Raw genomic sequence first — 20,427 nt, 5'->3', positions numbered from 1 at the left:
ATTAAATTGTACTTATCTCAGCCCACGAGTTTTAATTTTTTTTTCCAATTCTCCTCCCCATCCCACTGGGAGGGGTGAAGAGTGAGCGAGAGCTGCGTGGGGTTTAGTTGCTGGCTGGGGTTAAACCATAACAGTCCTTTTTTGTGCCCAACTGGGGCATGAAAGATTGAGATAATGATATGACCAGATCGTGTTAAAACGAATTTGTTATAAGCATTCATAATACTAGTTTGATAGTCGCTGGTCACAATGTTGATTTATTGGCTCTTAGAAGTTGTGGCGCTTGTTCTTAAGGTTGTGTTATGTACCACCTCACTTGCCGTGTATAGTCCCTATGCTGCTGCTCATCATCCCTGGGAGGTGGATTAAGGTTTTTGCTTTGCTGTACTATGTAACGCTGGTTTATTGTACGATAAAATTATCGGTCGTGGGACTAATTTGGTATTTGTACTCAGCATTGTCATCACCTCTGTACTTCGGGAGCCATCTATTGGAACCCATTAGTAATTACACCCTTTACCTTTTCTTGGAGAGACAATCTGTATGGGGGAGACATCTTCCTTCAATTTACCCTTCTCCAGGCTAATTACACTAGCTCTTGAGAATTTTGCATATCCTTGGGATGTTGAAACCAGCACGATCCTGTTGCTGGCAACCCTGAATGTGGTTTGGGCCTTGTTTAGGGTTAAACAACTATTTAAGGGTATCACCCATAGATCTGCCCCAAGGCTGGAGAGTTATGAGTGGCAGGGTGTGTGGGATAGTATGGGCGAGTACCTAGGACACCGGGCACCTCCCATATTTTGGAACTTCACTCCTGAACAAGTGCAGAATCTTGAAAAACTAGTGGAATATTTGGAAAAAGTATGCTGTCACCTCAGCAATTCCAGAGAGACGCAAATCACTGCAATGTGATGAGGCCTGTCCCGTGCCTACTGAGCCCTGTTCAACACTACTCAGTGCTCTCAAAGGGAAGAGAAGGTCTCTGGATCTGACAACAAAATGACAGGCACTGCTGCTCTAACCCATGTGACCGGCGCTGCAGCTAAACCAGAGAACCAACCTGTGCCAGTATCAGTGGCCCATATGCAGAAAAATGAACACGGGTCATCACAAGAACAGGAGGAAGAGGCTATTACCTGATCTCTATCCCTGAGTGAGCTGCAAGATATGGGAAAAGATTTCATCTGTCGTCAGGTTGAGTACATTGCCACCTGGCTGCTCCGATGCTGGGATAATGGGGCCAGTAACTTGGAATTAGAGGTTAGGGAAGCCAAGCAGCTGGGATCCCTGCATAGGGAACGGGGCATTGACAAGGTGATTGGAAAAAAGACACAAGCCCTTAACCTCTGGAGATGACTTCTGTCAGGCATGAGGGAAAGGTATCCCTTCAAGGTAAATGTTATATGTCAACCAGGCAAGTGGACCACCGTGGATAGAGGTATCCAATACTTGAGGGAATTAGCCATGTGGAAGATGGTTTATGACCCAGACGATGCGCAGTTACCCACAGATCCAGATAAAGTCAGATGCTTACAATCCCTGTGGGAGAAGTTTGTATGGAGTGCACCATCATCGTGTGCCAACTCATTGTCAGTAATGGACTGGGGAGACAAAGAGTCACCGAGGGTGGATGATGTGGCTCACCAACTCCGTCGATTCAAAGAATATATCTCCTCCTCCCTCATTGCAGCTGTGGAGAACTTGCCAGACATACTAGCCAAGAAACTGTCCCAAGAGTTCTGGCAATTAAAAGTACCCTGCACCTGTATGCACCAATACCTCAGCTGTTAGGAGTAAGTGTGCCCCTGCTCAAGAGAGAGAGTATAGTATGTACACACCACAGGGTGCCCTGTGGTTTTACCTTTGTGACCATGGAGAGGACATGAGGAAACGGGATGGAAAACCCACTTCGATCCTAGAGGCACGGGTACGTGAGTCGCGGAGAAAAACAATCACAAAAGGGGATTCTTCCAAGAAAAATGCTGGTCCAGTTTCAAGTAGGCAATTCCCAGACAGAGTAGAAGGGCTGATCTTACTTCTGATCCTCTTGAAAGGACTCTTAAGTCAGTTTTACAAGGGAGTGACTGACCAGGATTAAAGGGGCCCTACTTCCAGCCGGATTCTACCAGGATTGGAGTTCCTTCTCTAAGTCAGTGGCACTGTCCCAAATTATTTTCTGAATTTCAGTGGGGGAAGTGCCTCCTTCACCTTCTCTTATGATTAGAGCACCACCAATTGCATCCACAATTGAGCCTGGATACAACTGAGAGCCAAAGAGAGGTTATTTTGGACCACACCGAGTGCATCCACAATCAATTCATGGTCCTTTGCATTCACCTTTTCCCATTTTGGTAATATATTTGATAACAGCCGTTGGTTAGTTCCCAAAGCCAATAGGGAAGATTGCAAAAGCTGTTGCAATTTGGTCAGATCACTGGTGGTGGTAGCCAATTTGTTCATTAATACCTCTGAATCGATACTATTTAGAACTCCCAATCCTGTTCCCAAAACACCGGTTAGGTCTCTCTGTGTTCATTTCCTGGAAGGAGTCTGTTTCTGCAGCCAGGTTCTCCATCCCTTGTAAGAAGTTTTTGGGAAAGGTGAGCAAGCTGGCTGAATTTCCAAGACATTATTTTGCATCAGCAACTCAACTCGTTTAAGAGACCATGCCGGATTGAACAACTTTGTTGTTGGCCCGTATTTCTGATTACATATGATCCAATTCCAAAGATTTTTGGACTAAGCACAACAATTGATTGAGTGGTGGGTATTACAACATCTATTTTGAGTTCCCCCCAGTATCTTGTATTGTTTTTGCCACACATGATCTTATGGGAGTACTGTACAGCAGTCAGGTTTAGCCAATAATCTTGGTTTTGACTTTTACACGACGGAATAGGGCCATGTGGTCCAGTTCCATAACTGTTTCTGCGTTCGACGAGGGATTCAGTAGTCAATCTGCATCATATTGTGATATCATCACCCTGTACCACCGTAAAAGAGGGTATAACTTCACTTTTGTCAGTTAGTGTGAAGAGGGTATCTATGCCATGGTGTGTGACCACTGCAACAAGCATCACTGGAGGCTTAGTTACAGCATTTATTTTGAATTTGAATGTTAGGCCTGATAGGCCTGACTGGTTTGCCAGATTACTGTGACAATTACACACCTCATAGGCAGGCTTGGTCAAAGTGAAGTTGTACCAACAATCCCCATGCTCATTGATACAGGATTTGGTGATTTCGACATTGTCGGTACTTGGGTCTAAGGTGAAGTTGGTGACATACTGTTGGTGGCAAGACACGATGAGGGAATCTTGCTTGTTGCATTTCCACTCTGTAGTAATCTGTTCCTCAGAGGACGTACGAAGTGCTACTGCCTGACATCTCCACACTTTTCCTTCTCTCTTGGCAGAAGCGTCGGTAAACCAAGCACTTACTGACTGATCATGGGAAAAAGGAGGGGCCACCCAAATGACTGAGGCAGGTTTATCTTGGTTGCCATCCAGGCTCTCCAGTTCTTGTATAGTTAGGTTTTTTAAAGCTCCTTCGGTCGCTGAGAAAATGTTACAATAGTGTTCAATCTGGGCATACCACTTTCGTACCAAGGCTCTCTGGGCCACCCTGTCGGGGGGGCAGTCCCAGTAGTAACTGCTTTTATAACTTTAAACAGGCTTCTTAATACGATTGGTTGTTGTCATGCGATTTTCCCCACTTCTATGAAAGCCAGGCTAACCACAAACAAACCTTTCTCCCAAGCAGTACAGCTCCTCTCGGCATCCTTAAAGCCGCAGGAGTAAAATCCCACTGGTCGGGTTGGACCCTCAGGGCCCCGTTACCATATGTGTATTGACAACCCTGATATGGCGTACCCCCATGGTTTTGGTCAGTCTCTCAGCTCTCCTCTCTCTACACCATTGTCCCGCTCCCCGTCCCTCTCCTGTTTGCAGCATCCCGTTTGCTGTCTCCCTGTCCCCCACCTCTTCTCTATCTTCCTCCTGCTTTTCTCTTCCCTTGTCTCCTGCTGTCCTGCTGCGTTTGCACACCGAGCCTTGTAGCCAGCTCAGTGCCAGGATTTGTTCTGGGCAGAGGTGAGTAAACTTTTCCTGCCTCTTCTGTGCCCCTGGATGGTTTTCAAGCCCCTGGGTGCAGAGCTCGTGGCTGTGGGCAGGTGCCAGGGAGGGGGCCATGTGCTGTGGGGCTTTGCCCAGGCCCCTGTTCCTGATGGGCTCCAGCTGGGTCAGGTGTGGCCAGTGAGGCTAATGATGGGGCTGGCCCTGCTTTGGGCTAGGAAGGGGGCTGCCTGGGCATGCCTGCCTGCAGGAGCTGGCTGAGGAGTCAAACCAAGGGGCTTCCACAGGCAGCTGTCTCCAGCCAGTCCCTGTGGCAAGGATGGATCCCTCCCAGCCATCCCCAACAGAGCGCGCCACCAGCACATGGCACCAGGACCTTGGCGGCTCTGTTGGCCACACATGTGAGCTGCTGCATGTCCAGGAAACCTCATGGGAGAAGTGCGTTGAGTCACCCACCGCCTACTCCTAAGGTCAGGCAGCCGGTACTGTGGAGGAGGAAGGGGCAGAGACAGAGAGAAAAGCCTCGGGGCGGTGAAGGTCTGCCGTTGGCACCAGGAGCCACGTGTCCCCTCGTGCGTGTCCGGGCCCATCCCTGCCTGGTTCTCCAGATCTCTGCCTGCCTCCTTGCCTGTCCCTGCCTCTGTCTGCCTTTCAGGCTGTCTGCTTCCCCAAAGCTTTTTGCTCTTCTGCTAGCATTACCCTGTAAAGTGTCACCTTCTACCTTTCCTTCCTATGTCTTTTCCTTTCTGGCACCCCACCAGCTCTGTTTTCATTCTGCTCTATTGCTTGTGAAAAGGGCGTTTCTAGGTCTCCCTCTCTCCCTGACTTCATTTATCCAGGTCCCTGTTGATTGTGGGAAGCGTGGTGGGCTTCCACTAGCGCTTTTGTTCCATTTTCTTCCTCTGGCTGAGGAAAGGGAATGATGGAGCACCTTGGCGGGCACTCGGCAGCCAGCCAAGGCCAACCCATGGCAGTTTGCTTCTGTCAGGCTCCCTGTTCCTGTTTTTTCCTTCTTGCATGTTTCTTGTACCCCATTGCTTTTGAAAGTTTCTACCTCTCCATTCCTGTCTTTTAACTTCTCGCTTAAGTTTCTTGAACCCAGTTGCTTTTGAAATTTTCTTGCAACCTTTCTCTCGCTCTCCCTCTCCTTGACCTAATTTTAATTTCTTGCCTATGTTTCTCATATCCTGTTGTTTTTCACATTTTTCTCTACATCTCTCTCTATGCAGGTCCGTATACCTATTCTTTTAATTCTTGTATCCTTTCACATTTAAAATTTTCTTTCTACTTTTCCCTCTGTCCATCTCCTTGTGTCTAGTTCTTAATTCTTCCCTCTGTGTCCTCTACCCAATCACTTCTTTAGTTTTGCTTCTTCCATCTCTGTCGCCCTGCCCCCACATGTTACTTGTTGCCTCTGTTTCCCATAGCCCATCACTTTTTGAAATATTCGTTCTACACGTGTTTCTATTTGGCTCCCTGTTTCTATTTTTGTTTCTTGCCTGTGTTTCTTTTCCCCGATTGCTTTAGAATTTGTCCCCGGCCCTTGTCCTGCCTCTGTCTTGCCAGTCCCTTCTGCCTCACTCCCCATCTCTCTGATTTGTCTCTCGGTCCCTCTTTTTTCGGTGCAATCTCTCAGCTGTCCTCTCTACACCCTCGTCCCCCTCTCCGTCCTTCTCTTGTTCATGGCGTCCCATTTTCTGGCTCCCTCTCCCAGTTTCTTAATGCTTTCCTGTGTTTCTCATGCCTCCTTGCATTGCAATTTCTCTTTCTCCTTCTCCCTCCCTCTGGCGCCCTGTCCCTCCTTTTTAATTCCTCTCTGTCCTGTATGCTGTCACATAATAAAAAAAAATAATTCTTCCTCCATTTCCTTCTGTCCACCTCCCCAACTCTATTTTTTTTTATTATTTTTGTTTCTTGTACCCTGTTGCTTTTAAAGATTTCTGTCTACTTTTATCCCAGTTCCTGTCTTTTTTAATTATACCTTATCTTTCCTTACCGCTGTCCTTTTAAATTTTTCTTTCGGTCTCCATTTTTGTTTGCTGTCACTTTGTGTATTTTTATATCTTTTCCCTTTATTTCCCTAATCCCTATTGCTTAAGCTGTATTTTCCAGATCTACTCCGCTTTTTGATGTCTTAAGTTTTAACTTTTTATTCAGTGCCTTTGCTTTATACATTTTCTTTCTATTCTCCGTTGCTATTTTTATTTTTATTTTTTTTCCTTATTTCCTTAATCCCGTCGCTTTTAAAAGTTTCTGTCTACAGCCTTGCCTGTCTGTGTTTCGCCGTCACGGTTTGGCTGGTCCAGAATCACAGCCCAGCAATGCTCAGCAAGGCTGTTAGCAGTTTTGAGTCAGCTACAGGTGTAGCCCGGACCATTGTGTCATGCTCAGTATAAAGCGGGAAGGTTTGCTGAGGGAGGGGATCTCCCGCGGGGCTCCTGCAGGGCTCTCTCCTTTCCCTGCTTCTCCTTGCTCCCGAGGACCCCTCTCCTGTCGATCGTGGCTGCTGCACGTTCATTTGGCCCAGTGTAACTTTGCACGCCTCTGTTGGTAGTGGTGCTGTCTCATTAAACCCGATTTCACTTCGACCCGCAGGTCTCCTCCCCTTTCCCTACGCCCCTCCCTGACTGGTGAGGGGTCATCGGGGGACAGGGCAGCTGTTGCCGTGTAGCCCCGGACACGGGCTGGAGGGGCACGTTCGCTGCCTTTTCTGTCCATCGCCCCCGGATTTCCTCAGAGCCCGCGCTTCTTAAATGGGCTTTCTGCGCGTTTCAGTTCGCTTTGCGGCGCTCTGCTGCCACCATGCGGCCAAGGACAGGTACTGCAGCCCCGACCCGCGCATGCGCGGTGTCGCTCGCTGTTTCCACGCTGCCGTTCGCCCGCAGCGGCCATGCGACACCGCGGGGGCTGCCTGGCGCCGTCTGCTGCCTCCCGGTAAGGCAGCCCCGCTGCCGCTCCGCGGGCGCGGGGCCGGCGCTGCCGTTCCGCCCCTCGCCCCGTGCCCGAGGCGCGGTCCTGCAGCCCGGCGTTCGCGCGCCGGCTCCGGCCCCTCCGGCGCGTCGGCGGTGGGCGGGGCAAGCGCGTGCCCGGTAGCAGCATGGCGGCGCGCCAGGGGAGGGCCGAGGCCACCGGTGAGGTGAGCGAGTCCCCCTCCCTTCGGCGGATGCGCGGGCTCTCCCGGTCGCCGGCTGCCCGGCGGTGCCGTCCCGCTCCACCCCCCCCCCCGGTGCGCGTGCTTTGGCGCTGCCCCGCGGCGGTCCCGGGGCGCGGCGCTGCCGGGCGGCCCTGCGGGTGCGCCGGAGCGGGCCGGGCGGTGCTCGCCGGTGTCCGAGGCGGCGCGGCGGGGTCTGCTCGGTGCCGGGCAAAGGGGAGAGAAACCGGCCGGCCGGGGCTCCCGGGGGCCCGGCCCGGTCCCTCGGGCAGAACCCTGCCCGTGCTCTCGCCGCTGCTGGGCGACCTGACCAGGCGGTTTCTGTTCCGCCGCCTCTTCCCGGCGTCACGTTCCGCGTCCCGCGAGGGAGATCCCGCGCGGGCGGCTGCGGTCGGTGCTCGGGCGATGGCCCGTGTGGGGCTGGGGGAGCGCGGAGGGGCCGGGGCGAGTGGAAGGGCCCCGCCGCCCCTCCCCACCCAAGCCCGGGAAACGACCCGCCCGATGCCGGGGCAGAGAAGCTGGGGACAAAGCGCCGTTAACGGAGCACGGCTCGTTCCCCGGGAGGTCCCTTGGGAGTTGGGAGTGGTTTGTGGTTTGGGTTTTTTTTTTTTTTTTTTTTTTCCGGGCCGAGGAACAGACTTTCCTCCGTGGTAAGTGCAGAGCTGCCTGTTTCCTTCTTGAGCGTTTCTCTTCTCTTGGTTCACCCTGATTTTATGGGCGAGATGGAGATGGCCTTTTATTTTTAGATGCCCGAGTATGTTGTCAGTAACCTGTGGTGTCAGGACAGGGAACTTCTGAGCATCTAGACACTGGTAGAAATGTAACCAAAGAAACAGGATGAAAAGTGATGTTTAAACTTGGTTTATATTCGATTTGTTTTTTTCATTAGAGCGTTGATGACTGTTTGTGCCGTGGTTCCGTCCACATTCTGTTCCATGGAGCCCTCAGTCCGGGACGTTTATGGTAGACTTGGAGAGTCTCTTAAATACATGATCAGAATTAAAGACGGACTTCACTTAATGTTGCTGCTTTTTGTCTTTGCTTTCGTTACTGTCCCCACCGCTCCGTCATGATTGGGAGCTCTGAATCATGCCCTTTTTTTTTTTTTTTTTTTTTTTTTTTTCAATCTGTAATGCCTTTCTTCCTCTCCCCCCCCCTCCCCCCCATAGGACTGTAGCGTACAGACCCTACATTTAAAAGTTAATTCATTTCCTCACAAATGTGAAAGTCCTTAGAATTGAGTTCTAATGATTGAAAACATGGAAATGATGCCTGTCTGTCTTACAGATCCAGAGTATTTCTGATCATGTACCCTCACAGGCAAATGTTGTGGGGATACGAATCTTCTGCACTTCATCCTCCAGCAGGACAATCCTCTGAGATGGGGATGAGCTGTGAAGGGGCAGTTTCTGCAAGGAGGCAGTTGACGAGGGCAGGTGGGTCGCTGTACTCTTTAAGGAAAGTATTCGACTTGGGACGTCTAGGGTGAGGAAACCCTGGCTCTATGTAGGCTTGAGAAAAGGTGCGTAGTTATCTGTGTGGATCTAGGGAAGGGAGTTCCGGTGATACTGAAGCTGGCAATGAGTCAGAAGGAAAAAAGAAAGGCAAAAATCGCCCTGTTTTCTATGAAAACCAAAGTCTCCAGTGGCCTATCTCAACAGCTGTACCAAAGACGATGCAAAATGCTTTTTCCTCCACTCAGTTGCAGTATTTGCAAACCTTTGCCGAAATAGGAAGCTTTCGATTCCTACCCCGCTTTATGCTAAAAGGTGGTTTGCTTTTTTGTTTGTGGTTGTTTTTTTTTTTTTTTTTTTTTTTTTTCCTCTCTCAGCAGAATGTCAACTGGCACCATTTCACCGTGGTGACCCTTTCTTCTGCCCTGGAGGTACAAGATGGGCAGAAGGGATCCCGACTGGCCTGCAAGGACAAGGTACGTCTGCCACGTGTGTCTGCATTTTTCCCCAGGTACTTGTAGTACGGGCTTTAAAGTGAATGTGAAGAATGTGCCAGCTCTCCTTCTCTAGTTTTGATAGGAAGTACTTCAGCAGAAACACTCAAAATAAGGTCTGTTCTGGAGCACGTTGTGCCTGTGTGAAGCGTACTCCCCTCCGTTTATTTGCTCTTCCTGAGAGCGTGCGTAGCTTTCTGTTTTGTGTGCTTGCTGAGAAACGATTCTGTGAGAATCGTGTGGTGCTGAAAGGGGAAAGAAACTGTGCGTCAGAGTTTGGATGTTCTGAAGAAATGGACTGTGTTCCAGATAAAAGCTTTCTCCTTTTTCAGTCCTTAAGTGTTTAAAATATCTCATAGGGGTACGTGAAAACCTGACTGAGATACTGACATCTGTACTAAGAGCAATCAAGGTCGTGGGTTGGTTTTTTTTTTTGTGTTGTGTTGTTTTGTTTTGTTGTTTGGGGTTTTTTTGCTTGTTTGGTGGGTTTTTTCCCCCCACCTCTCTCTGGCAAATCTTCCAGTCCTGTTTGGTAGCCTTAAGCATTGCAGAACTGGGTATTAGCTTTCTGCATTGTGTCGTCATCCCTGTCCATCATCGTCCCGTCCGTGTGTGTGTCGTGTCCCCTCCCACAAAGTAAAATAGTACGGGGATCTCTTATCGTACTAATTTTGTATAAGTTTCATTTCTGATAGGAAAAAACCCCAAACAGTTCATGTTGTGTAATATACAAATGGACTTGCCTTGTTTAAACTGTAACCGCCCGCGAGCTTCAGGGTACGATTGATGAGGGTGTTTAAGCAATTCGGTATTTCTTCTATGTGTTTAAAAAGAGAGGCTGCTGAATGTTATGGGTGGTTTTCCCCATATTTGGAGGGAGCACTCCAAAGTACTTTATTTCTGTCTGGCTTTCGATGGTGCATTTCCCTGGCCATTTGGTGGCATCTCTCCTGGGCGGTGCAGCTGCCCAGATGTCCCTCCTAATGGTGTAATGCACAAGAAACCCCCCAGTCGGATGGGAACGGTGTATTTTGGAGACAGGTGATTTAATGGTATCTGCTTGCAGCTGGGTGAGTGCAGTTAACACAAACATCAAATCAAATACTTTGGTAGTGTAAGCATTTTTGTTGGATGTACATGAACATCCACTTGCCTTTTCGGTATAAAGTGAACAACTGAGATTTGTTCTTTCTTTAAAGAACGTTTTAAACATGACTTTGTTATGTTTATTTAGAGTTTTACACTTCACTCTGCAGATTTATTGACTGAGCAAGCGAGATGTGCAGCAGCAGCGGCGGCGGCACAAGGGCTGTAGCTGTTGTGGTGAGTCCGATGATGGTACGAGGTCTTCCTGCGGTCTCACGGGCGGGGGGGGTGGGGGGTGTATCTCCCCCCAGGGGTGCTGTGAGAAAGGGACGAGACGTTTTCCAGCACTATCAAGGGTGTTTGCTTTTATGCTGAGAATGCTTTCAAAATTGTATTGATGAGTCTTAGTATTGATTTTTTTTAAAATTTTTTTTTAAGCGTACCGATGGCTCTGGCTTTGAACAGACGTGTTGTAGTTTGAGCTGACCTCCTTTAGCTCAACTGCTATCCTGTCCCTCATGCTCACTGAATTCTTCTGCTTTCTCCTGTGTTACTTTTCTCATATGCTGAGACATAACTTGGGATTTTTGTTCTTGAGCTGCCGAGTTGTGTCTGGTGCTCGGCAGCTCCTCCTGCCCCCGTTTGCCTGCCGGCCGTTCAGCGTGCTCGCCCGGCGGCGCCAGCCCTGCGGCCGGAGGATCCTGGCTCTGTCTCCAGCGGGGACCCGCGGGTGCTGCAGCCGGGGCTGTCCGGTGGGGAGAGTCCGGGGCCCAGAGGGTCTTCTCCCCGCTGTTCTGCCCGCCCTCCCCCCCCCATCCCTGTCGTCCGTCCCCCCGTCGTCCCCCCCAAGTGATTCCCACGGAGATGTTGCCCCATGCGAGGTTTTTGCGGGACGTTCCCCCGAACCCCCTGCCCTCCGACCTTGTGCCCCCTCCGCCCCACCATGCTCGGCACCGCCCTCCCACCGCCCCTCGGGTGCCGCCTGCACCCCCCGACTTGCCCCTCGCCCCCAGCCCAAGCTCAGACCCGCCCCTTCCCCGCTCCCGCCCCGCCGGGGGCGTGTCCTCCCGCCCCAGGGGCGCGGGGCCGGCGGGCGCTCGGCGCGCAACTCGCGGGGCTGCAGCGTCGGGGCCGCCCCGGGCACGCGCCGCCCGGCGGGCGCTGCTGCCGCGCGGCCAAAGCGCGGTCCCGCAGCGCGGCGGACGCGCGGCGGACGTCGTCCTTCCGGCGCGCCGGCGGCGGCTCGCGCATGCGCGGTGCGCGAGAGCAGCATGGCGGCGGGTGAGGGGCGAGGCCGGTGGGGAGGCGAGCGAGCTCCTTCGGCGGGTGCGGGAGTCTCTGCTGGCCGCTGGCCGCCGGGGGTGGCGGGACGGGAAGCCTCAAGGCCCGTGCTGCGGCGGGCAGCCCCGGGGAGCTCCCGGGAGCTGGTGGGAGGGAAGAGGGGAAGGAGGCGGACGCCCCTCCAGGCGCCGGGTGCCTTCCCAACTCGCCAGAGCTCCCCTTGAGCCTTCCCCGGCCCCGCTGGCCCTGCGCAGCTGCCCCCAGCTCCAGCACCTCCCCTGCAGCCTGTCTCCCCAGGTCATCCTGTTGTGATGGCAGCAAGCCGGCCCTCGGATGCACTTGATTCTGCCTTGACGTGGATGCCATTAGCTGCAGTGCAGGGAAGAAGTGGCATCTCCAGAAGCTGCTGTGGAAGGAGGCGATTTGGCCGGGGATGATCTACGGTCGTAATGGTCACTGATTCTCCTTGTCTCCCAGAGGCTGCACTGAGGGCACAGGTGTCCCTTCCTCCCCTGAGGATGCTGCTGTCTGCACCCGCCTCGGTCTTGCCTGGGTTGTCTCTGCCTGACCTCGCTCTCGTCGCGGCGTGGGGGCAAAAAGGGGCGGGCGGAGCGCTTGCTGGCCGTGGGCAGTGGACAGGAGCTGCTGTGGCTGAAGCTGGAGAGGCCAGAGAAAGGTAAAGAAGAAGGAATCAGAGGCCGGCCGGCCGGCAGCTGCCTCCCGTTGCAGGCAAGCGGAGAGTCTATGTGCGTAACCCACGGCATGGTACGGCCGTGTGACGCAGGAGCGAGCGAGGCTACGTGTCTAGGAAACCTTGTCTCGCAAGAGTTGAGACAGCCATGTAATCTTTTAGGTGGAGAACCACCATGTGACTGGAGCTGCAGAAGAGGAAGGGAGGAGAGGAAGAGAAGGAAGCGTCTGAACAGGCAAATTCTCCTGGCAGCACTGAGAACAAGGGATGCGGTGAGTCCTGGGCCCTCGGGGCCCCATCGCCCCACTTGTGTGTCCCAGGCCCTCCCTATCCCTCCCCTGGCCCCCTGTCTTTCACATGATGCTGTGATTTCCCCCTTGCCCGCCCCCATCTTTTTTTTTTTTTTTTTCCCCCTTTCTCAGTCTCTCTCTGTCCAGCTCCTGGTCTCTAATTTTAAATTCCCCTCTCTCTCTGGAAGCCTGTCAGGACTTTTCTCTGTCTGGCTCTCTGTCCGTGTTGTTTAATTCCTTCCTGTGTGCCCTTTTAGGCCTCACCATTTTTATTTGCTCAGTCTCTCTTGGTCCAGCACAAGATCCGGATTTTTTAAAATTCCTCCCTCTCTGCCCTGCAGCCTGTCGCTTTCGAAGTTCGTGTTGCGATTTCATTCCTTTTGCCGTCTCCCCCTGCTGGGATTTTTCAATTCCTCCCTGTCTGTCTCGCAGCCCGTTGTTGCTTTCTTGTTCTCTCTGTCTCTGTTGGGCTCCTTGTCCTTGTCTTGACCCACTTTTAAAAATGCCTTCCTCTCTGCCTCGTATGCATTGTTCTTGAAACTTCCGTTTCCCGACGTCTCTCTGTAGGTTGCTCCTGGTCCCAGATGTTTATTTCTTCCCTCTCTGTCCTGTGGCCCGTTGCGATTTGGTGTTTCTGCGTGTCTCCTGTTCCCGGCTCTCGGTCCCCGTTTTTCAGTTTCTCTCTCTCAGCCCTGTAGCCCACTGCTGTTATCTGTCTGTCCTCATCTCTCTCTGGCCAGTTGCCTCTCCCCACATATGTGGTTCCTCCCTCTGCCCTGTGGCCCGTCGCTGTTTTTCCGTTCTCTGTCCCGCTCCTTTTCCTGAGTCTTCAGTTGCTCCCTCTCTGTCCTGTAGCCCATCAAGGGGCTTTGTTTCTTTCTCCATCGCTCCCTGTCCGGCTCCCTGCCCCATCTTTTTAATCATTCCCTTGCTGCCGTATGGCGGCTCCCCACTATCTTCCCTTTCTTCATATCTCTCTCTGGACGGCTCCCGCTTCCCTGTTTTTCAGTTTCTTCCTTCTGGGCCCTGTAGCCTGTGGTGATTGTGCTGCTTTCTCCTTCTCTCTGTCCGGCTGTGGATCCCATTTCTTTAATTCCTCCTGCTTCTCCCTGTAGCTTGTCTTTCTGTCTGCCCTCTCCCCCTTTATCTGTCTCCCCACTCCACCTCTGGCGCCCTGTACCTGTGTTTTAATTCTTCCCTCTCTGCCCTCCAGCTGTTGCTGTGCTTCCTGCGTGTGTCACACTGGGTCCGGCCCCTCATCTCTGTCTTTTCGTTCCTCCCGCTCCTCCCTGGAGCTTGTCGCTGTCATTTTCTTTTGCTGTCGCTCTGTCTGGCTCCAGATCCTCGCAGCTTCCCCCCACCCCTGCCCCGCCCCGTTGCTCCTGGCTGTTTTTTCTGTCTCGATCTCTCTGTGCCTGGCTCTGGCTCCCTGTTGTTTCACTCCTCCCTCTCTGTCCCGTAGCCCATCGGCACATTTTCTTTCGTTGGGCTCTCTTTGGCCGTTTCCCTGTCCCTGTTGTTCAGTTTCTTCCTTCTCAGCCCTGTAGTGTGCCGTGATTCTTTTTCTTTCTCCCCCTCTCCCAGCTCCCAGTCCCTCCCTTTTAATTCCTCCCTCTCTGTCCTGTTGCCTGTCAGGAGTCGTGTGTCCTGGAGTCCCCGGCCCACCCCCTCCCCCCGGCCCCTTCTCACTTTCGCACTTCCTGTCCGTGTTTTTTAATTCCTCCTCCTTTGCTGTGTAGCCTGTTGCTTTTTTCTTTTCTCCATCTCTGTGTCTCAGTGCCCCCATTTTTTAATTCTTACTCTCTGCCCTCTACCCTACCCCTATTTTCACCTTTCTCTGACCCTCTGTATCCAGCTCCCTGTCCCTATTGATTATTTTCTCCCTCTTACTCCTGCACCCGCTGCTATTCCCTGCTGTCGCCATCCCTCTCTGTTCAGCTCTCTGTCCCCAGATTTTAATTCCTTCTTCTGCCCCTCCCTAGCCTGTCTGGATTTTCCCCCTGCTCTCTGTCTGGCTCCCTCTCCCTGCCTTTTCATTCCACATTCTCTGTCCTGTAGCCCCAAGCTATTTGTCTGTGTTTCTCAGTCTCTTCTGTCTGGCTCCCTGCTGCTATTTTTTATTTCCTCCCTATTTGTCTCATAGCCCATCGCTGTTTCGTGGTTTGTTTTTTTTTTTTTCTGTCTCTTTGTCCAGCTCCCAGTCCCTGTTCTTGAATTCCTCTTCCCTGTAGCCCGCTGCTGTTTTTTTCTGTTCTCGATCACGCTCTGTCTGGTCCCCTGTCCCTGTTGGTCAATTCCACCTTCTCTGCCCTGCAGCCCCTGCAGTCTTGTACTTTTTTCCGTCTCTCTCTGGCCGGAGCTCTGTTGTTCATGAGTTCCTCCCTCTCTGCCCTGTAGCCTGTTGCTTTTGTCCTTTCTCCGTCTCGCTTTCTCTGGCTCCCTGATGACGCTATTTTAATATTCCCTCCCTTCTTTTTGTATGCATCGCTATACTTTTAGCTCTCCAGCTTTTTTTTTTTTTTTCTGGCTCCCTGTCCCTATTTCTTAATTCTTCCACCTGTAGTCTGTAGCTCTGTGGTTTGTACCGTGTTGTTGTTCCCCCCACCCCCGCCCCTTCCCTCCATCGTTGGCTGTCTTGGCTCCCTGTCCCTGTTGTTTCATCCTCCCTCTCTGCCCTGTTCTTTGTTGTCTTTCTCCATGTGTCTCGGTCCAGCTTCCTGCCCCTGTTCTTCTTTCCTTCCTCTCTGTCGTGCTGCCCGTCCCAGGTTTTTCCTGTGTCTCCGTCCTCCTTTGTCGGTCTCTGCCCTGCTCCCTTCTCCCTCTATCTGCTGCCTCTCTTCTTCTCTCCCTGCTGCTTCTTTCTCCACCTGTCGGGCTCCCTGTCCCTGTCTTTCTCTCGCCATCCTGTTCCCTGCCTCAGGCGCTCTCGCTGCATCCGCTACCTGCGTGACTGAAGAAACGTTCGCAGTCTCCTTTGCCCTCCCAGCTGCGTTTGCAGTCCCTTCACAGCGGGCGAGGGGCTGTGAGGGAGCCCAGGGGAGGAGGTGCTGCGCTGCGGGGGTCGAGTGATGGCCCCCCGCTCCTGCGGCACGGCCCAGCCCTCGCCACAGCCGCCGCACGAGCTGTGGGCTCGTTGCCAGGGCCGCACAGCTGCCTGCGGGCGTCCGGCTCGGGCGCCATGCTCAGCGCTGCATCCGGCGAGCAGCAGGCTGTCCTGCCGGCGGGCGCCGCCGGTAACGGCCGTGCGATGCTACAGGGCCTGTGGGATGGGGCCGCCGTGCCCGCTGCCGCTTCCCCGTGAGGAAAGGCCGCTGCTGCCCCCTGGGCACAGGGCTGGTGGGCGCGCTCTTTTCACCCGCCCGGCTCCCTGACCCCGTTTTCCTTGCACCGTGTCCCTGCAGGACTCTGTGTCCTTTCTTTATCTGTGTCTCCCCCTCTCTGTTCTTTTCCCGGTACCTCTCTTTCTCTGCTCCTCAGTTCCTCTCCCTCACCTTATTTTTCTCTTTCTGTTCCTCTGCCCAGCTCCCCATGGCTGTGTTTTCGTTCTCCGTACCTGCTGCCCCAGCATGGACTGCCGAGCGGTCCCAGGGAAGGGTGAGTGGACGGGCTCTGAGCCCCAGAGCAGGCATGTTCCTGGCACTTAGATGGGTTTGCAAATAAACCCTCGCTCTGTCTCCTTTGTACTTGCTGAGCAGTGGTCAGAGAGTCCAGGGGAGCAGGTACACAGCGGGGGTAAGGGGCCATGGCTGCAGCTGCGGGCTGGGGTCGGAGGAGCCCCGGAGGGAGCCAGCGAGGCTGATGGCGATGGCCGCTCTGTGTCATGGGGCCACAGCCCCAGGGGATGGTGCTGCTAGGGCACGCCTGCCCGAGAGTGCCGACAGCAGACGTCGGGCCCCGCCAGGGCAGCTCCCAGGGGTTTTGTGAGCTGGTGGAGAGGAAGGAGAAAGAGGGGCAGATGGCTGCCTCCGGGCACCTGCAGGCCTTCCCACCCTCTGGAAAAGTGCTCCAGCCTGCGTGCCCCATGCAGCTGCCCACAGCTCCAGCACCTGTCCCGTAGCCCCTGACCACCCCAGACCCTGCCCTCGCAGCAGCAAGCTGACCCGCGAACATGCTTTCTTGCCCCATAAGCGCGGGTGCCGTTGGCAATGGTCTGGGGCAGGAGGGGGCGTCCCCAGGAGCTCCTGCAGAAGGAGGGGTTCCTGCCTGGGGAAAGGGGTGGCCGTCGCTGTGGACAACAGTTGGCCGTTCTTTGTGTCTCCCAGGGGCAGCGCTGAGGACTCGGTTGCTGGTTCCTCCCCGGGGATGTTGCTGACTGCACCTGGCTCAGGTTTGTGTCCTTATTCTCCCAGTTAAAGCGGTTCCGTTAGTTTAATTCCCTGCCCGGTCACGTTGCTGGTGCCGCAGATACCTGCAGTAGAAGAGCAGGTGTCGGCCTTTGCGGTACGGGTCGCTGTCTTTGCTCAGCGCTTTGTACCCCATGACACGGAGGCAGGTGAGGAAACTCCCTACTGCTCCTCCGGCTGCCCTTGTGTCTGCTGGGGGTCGCCCCAGCCCCTTTCTCAGGGGATTGCAGGAAGGGTGGTGAGCCGGGCCCCGGGTGTACGAGCCCTGGCCTCTGCACAGGGAGCCCGTTCTGCTCCGGGGCTGCTGCGGTGCGGGCGCTCCGCTGGTCCGGTCGCTGGCGGCAGCTCTTGGAGCCGGCTGGGCTGCGCGGGCATCGGGGGTTTGCTCACGGCAAGAAGCGGAGGCGTCGGTGTGAGGGAAGAGTTTCGAGACCGGCCAAGGTTCGGCTGTAGGCATAGTAGGAAGTACCCTTGTATGCAGTTGTTTTTGTTGTTTCAGGCTGGCGGTTTTCCGCTGAGGGTTTGGGGGTGGCAAAATGGTTTAATAGCCTGCCAGTTTTTTTTTTTTTTTAATTTTAGATGCATTGCATTTTTCTGGAATTCCTGACTATGGGAGATGGAACCTTGATTTTTTTCCCCACCGTTTTTACTGTGTGCTGTGTAAGTTGCTGATGTCTTGATCTACGCTCTTTTTTCTCTCTTAATAGGACTGATGGTGAGATTGTCCAGCGAGGGTTAGGGTGAGCATCTTGTACTCGCCTGTATACGGAGCTTGAGAGTTTCTCGAGAAGGCATCTTCCCCAGAACTTCTCAGAGAAGAGGGTCTGCGTTCTTTGCGCTGGTAACAGTCTCCAGCCGGGGTCTGTCTTCTGTCGTAGGCCCGGGCACGCGAGCCTTCCCATTACTCCGTTTCTGACTTTTTCATGACGCGCCCGATGAGACGTGTCGTAGTGCCGGTCACAGCAGTTACGTTTCCGTGTTGTTTTTCACCTGTTGTGTGTTTAGCACCGGTTTCTGTGGTTGTAAGGTGCCTGTGTTAGATCTTTCAGCCGCCGTGGTTTTTCCGTCAGCTGACCGCTGCTGTGATTCCTTGAGGGGTTCAGTGGTAAGGAGGCGGTCGGTGGTGCTTGTTCCGTGTGCACTATACTGCACATTAATGAGGTCTCGATGCTCCGGAGGTTTATTCTTTTGCGGTAGGCGGGCGCATCGGTAGCCGCACCGAGGGTCTCGTGCTCCTCAACTCACCGGGGTACCGCCGACCGAGCGCTCCCCGTCTCGCGTGAGAAGCTCCACACACAGATCTGTCCAGCACGTCTCGTGTCCGAGAAGGTGACGGGTGGTCCAGGATGCGCTGGGGTATCCGCTGTCGAGCGGTCTGTTCTCACGGAGCCCTCTTCTGGGACGACGACTTCTCCACGTCCTGTGGATGTTGGGTCTTGGGGCCCGGCTTCTCGCGCGTCCACCGTTGCGGTTGCGGCCGCGGCCGTATCTTTTCGTCAGGGGCCGTGGCGTTTGACTTCCGGGGTGGAAGGTGCTAAGGGTCGTACGCGTAGGGCCAGGTGTTGCTTTGGCTTTGGTTTTCTGTGATGGCTGGCTGGCTGTTGTTGGAGTCTAGAGGGTATTCCTACATGGAAAGGAGATCTCCGGAACCGTTAAGCTGTTGCTCCGCATCTGGGTGACTCGTTCGATGCCGTTTTCAGATGCAGTGAGACGAGCCGTGCACCAAAGGGTTAGAGGAGGGGCGGGGGAGTGGCCATAAGAAGGTGGGTCGGCACGCGGTGTCAGCGGGCAGATGCGGCCGATGGCTGTGTGAGCAGCTGACAGGTCTTGGTAGGCTTGTTGTATTCCAAAGGCACGAAGTAGCGAGCGAAGCAGGGTATCGGCGCTGCGGGTGGCTGGGGCGAGGTGAGCTGGGACTGGTGGGCTGCAGCAGAGAAGTTACTTTTCAGGCGTTGTGTTGTTCGTGAAGTTTATAAGCATCCCTTATGGGTTGTGTTTTACAGGTGGTACCAGAGCCTCAACGCGGCAGCTGGCAGAGGTAGGGTGAGTGGGCGGCCGAAGTAGAGGAGGAGGAGAGGGGAATGGGCATGGGCAGGCTGTGGTTTCGGGCGGTATCTCAGCACGTGCCTTTTGTTTTGGCTTTCGCAGGTCACGCATGTAGCCTCGGAGGGGCGAAGCTGCGCGCCGACCAGCGGCCTGAGGAGGCGAGGCGGTTGTCGGCCGGGCCGGCGTCCAAGAGCGGAGCATCCTGCGGCAGCTCGGTCAAGCGTTTCTGTGCGGTTGTGCAGGTGTTACGCAGCTGCCTTTGGAGTTGGGTGAGCTTTTGAGGTGGTGAGCTAAGGAGCAGCAAGGAGGAGCGTGGGGCTGGTGATTTTTCCCAAGCGTGATGGTATTTCTCTGTCTGTTGCTACCTTAGGTGCCGCAAGCGATGACAGCTGCAGCGTCCAACATGGGAATCGGTGCGGAGCAGTTGAGCGGAAGACCACGTTCCTTTTGAGGAGGAGGGTGTTTCGAGGAGGTCTGTGGTGACCCGTGTGACAACTACCGCTGTCAGCGGTGTGTGTGTGTTTTTTTTTTTCTGTAGGTGATGAGGAGGAACGTGGCAACTGCAGGAGTAATCAGGTTAGCTGATGTGGTTTCTGCTGAGGATGGACGCGGATCCCCAGCCCTCTGGAAGCGAAGCTGAGGGACCAGGGACCGTTGTCCTGCAGTGCGTAACTTTGATTTCAGTTGGAAAAGGGATTTTCCCGGAATGGAAATCTTTCTCCTTCAAAGAAATTGCGTTGTACAAACTGCCTGTCGGACTCTGTGTGCTTGGCTGTAGAAGTCATGAGCAGCGAGACTTTTTGCCCTCTTTTGAAAAACAAAACAACAGCAAAGTCAATTTGTTTCCGAAGACTGAAGCGCAGCAGGTGTTCCAAAAGTGGATGGTGTCGCTGGTCTTTACATCCTCGGTTGCAACGGTCGAGATACGATTAAAAAATGTTCCTCTGCGTGCTTTGGTACAGCCAGAAGCCTTAGCGCATCTGCCAGTCCTGTTCGGTGGCCTTACCTGTTGCAGCCCTGGGGATTTGAATTTCCTTTTTTTTTTTTTTTCTTTTTAATGAGTAAAACCATGTGGGGGATCTATTATTTCACTGATCTTTTCCTATCATATATGAAACTCTAGAGAAAGTTAAAATTGTATAATTGGCAGAATGACTAACGCGGTTTAAACTCACTGCAGAATCAGTACAGCATGTAATGTATGAGGTGTACTTAAGCGGTCAGGGGTTTCTCTAACTCTTTCCGAGCCAGAGGCAGCTGCATGTTACTGAGTTTCTTCCCTGTGTTTTGACAGAGCGCTCTGAAGTACTTGGTTTCTAATCATGTGACATGATAGAACAAGGTGGGGCAGGAGCAGAGTCAAATAACAACTGTGTATTTTGGAGACAGGTGTAAGCATAGATCTAGATGGGGGTGTACAGCCTTGTCCTGCAGCAGCGCTCTAAGGAAGGGCATCAAACATGAGCAAGAGCAGTTGCTTTTCTGCTAAGAATGGGTTGGAAATCGTATCTGTTT

At 53.4% G+C, this 20,427-nt stretch overlaps 1 long non-coding RNA gene across 3 annotated transcripts in view; it reads left to right on the top strand.

Annotated features, from left to right (window-relative positions):
- LOC147413170 (uncharacterized) overlaps positions 1-19,995 on the top strand; it is a 29,211-nt gene extending 9,216 nt beyond the window's left edge. For 2 of the 3 annotated variants that reach the window (XR_015184057.1, XR_015184056.1), the window contains 10 exons: positions 8,515-8,663; positions 9,062-9,157; positions 10,432-10,498; positions 12,020-12,218; positions 12,396-12,505; positions 16,046-16,117; positions 16,786-16,850; positions 17,574-18,904; positions 19,015-19,181; positions 19,283-19,995. This is a non-coding gene — a long non-coding RNA (uncharacterized LOC147413170). The remainder of the gene's footprint in view (positions 1-8,514; positions 8,664-9,061; positions 9,158-10,431; positions 10,499-12,019; positions 12,219-12,395; positions 12,506-16,045; positions 16,118-16,785; positions 16,851-17,573; positions 18,905-19,014; positions 19,182-19,282) is intronic. The other variant, XR_015184058.1, reaches the window with a different exon arrangement.
- Positions 19,996-20,427: the final 432 nt, after the last annotated feature.

This window comes from Leptosomus discolor, chromosome Z, assembly GCF_034619465.1.
Source record: "Leptosomus discolor isolate bLepDis1 chromosome Z, bLepDis1.hap2, whole genome shotgun sequence".
In the NCBI taxonomy this organism is placed as follows: Eukaryota; Metazoa; Chordata; class Aves; order Leptosomiformes; family Leptosomidae; genus Leptosomus; species Leptosomus discolor.
This window is presented reverse-complemented; position numbering and strand designations above follow the sequence as displayed.